The sequence below is a fragment of the Cyprinodon variegatus genome, unplaced genomic scaffold (genome assembly GCF_000732505.1).
Source record: "Cyprinodon variegatus isolate N-32 unplaced genomic scaffold, C_variegatus-1.0 Scaffold105, whole genome shotgun sequence".
Lineage (NCBI taxonomy): Eukaryota > Metazoa > Chordata > Actinopteri > Cyprinodontiformes > Cyprinodontidae > Cyprinodon > Cyprinodon variegatus.
In genome coordinates this window covers 1,265,419-1,266,679 of record NW_015150558.1, presented here as the reverse complement: position 1 = coordinate 1,266,679, position 1,261 = coordinate 1,265,419, and the positions used below count along the sequence as shown (strand labels likewise).

At 40.4% G+C, this 1,261-nt stretch overlaps 1 protein-coding gene across 1 annotated transcript in view; it reads right to left on the bottom strand.

The window, feature by feature from the left end:
* Window positions 1–1,261, bottom strand: part of LOC107084631 (zinc finger CCCH domain-containing protein 13-like) — a 38,863-nt gene that overhangs the window by 12,570 nt on the left and 25,032 nt on the right.

Below are 1,261 nucleotides of genomic sequence, written 5' to 3'. Positions count from 1 at the left end.
CATCCATCCATCATCCATCCATCTCTCAGATAGATGGAATTTAACAACAGTCTTAAAAATCCATCATTTTCTTCTCCTATTTTTCTCTGATTAAATCCATCACCCAGTTCTGATCGTTGCATCTTTGACCAAATACTAACAAACTTAATAGATTCCAGTTTTTCTTTGGATGTAAAATCCCCGCAGCCTTCTATGAAATTCAGCGTTTTGTTTCCTCCCAATGAGATCATCCACTTGGAGGCGACTCACAGCAGCTTCCTGTCTGACCTGACCAGTCCTAATGTAATCTCAGCCACAAACTCCAGCAGCAGAACGCGGCGCCGTTTCCTGTAGAAATGAATCCACAGGAACCTCAGTAAGAGGAGACATGAGCCGCTACTCACCCAGAGAAAACAGCCTGACCACAAGAAAACGAGAGCTCTGAGCACTGCCTCCATCTCTGCTCTGCTGCCCTCAGCCTCAGACGCCCACAACTAAAGCCCTGATGTCACCACATCATCCATCCCATAACGCTACGGGGAGGGGATCCAGTTCAGGACTTTTAGCAGCGCTAACAACATTAACACCAAACCTGCTCTAACAAACACAAAGAAGCGCTGCATGACGAGAAAAGCACAGATAATGATGAAGATTTCAGGGATAAATCCCTGGTTTGAATCCAGCAGAAATGGAGGAAATTATAATCAGTACTGACTTTAAAAAGTTTCTTCCTGACCTTTTTTAGTTCCCAGTTTGTGACCCCTGCCTCACCAGCCACAGCTGTTTATTTAATAAAAGTGTCTTATCCATCAATCGATGGGGAATTTCTATAAAACCTGCATTTTAGTGCTGAATTAAATCCCCCCAAACCTCCCTACCTGTTTGCAGTAGTTTTAAACCGACCAGCTGACGGGTAGTTTATCTACCTCAGTGGCTCTCAGCATGCACAGGATACAGTCAGCCATTTTTATTCCTGTATCTCAGACCATTCCAGTAAACTCCTCTCCACACGTCCTTCAGCAGCGCAGCTGATAACAGTTTGGGCTTTTTAGTTTACTTTGATGTGATTTTTTATTTTACATTTTATTGCTCTGGTTACTTGTTAACCGCAAGAGTCAAAAGGTCAAAGGTCAGACTATAGTAATTATATAATGAAGCCTGAACAAAACATAATTTTCTCATAAATTGTTCAATTTAGAGCCGATACTTTTTAATAATTTGAAATAAAAATCTTAAATATTTCAAAATATATGAATATGTATGATATGTATAATATATTATA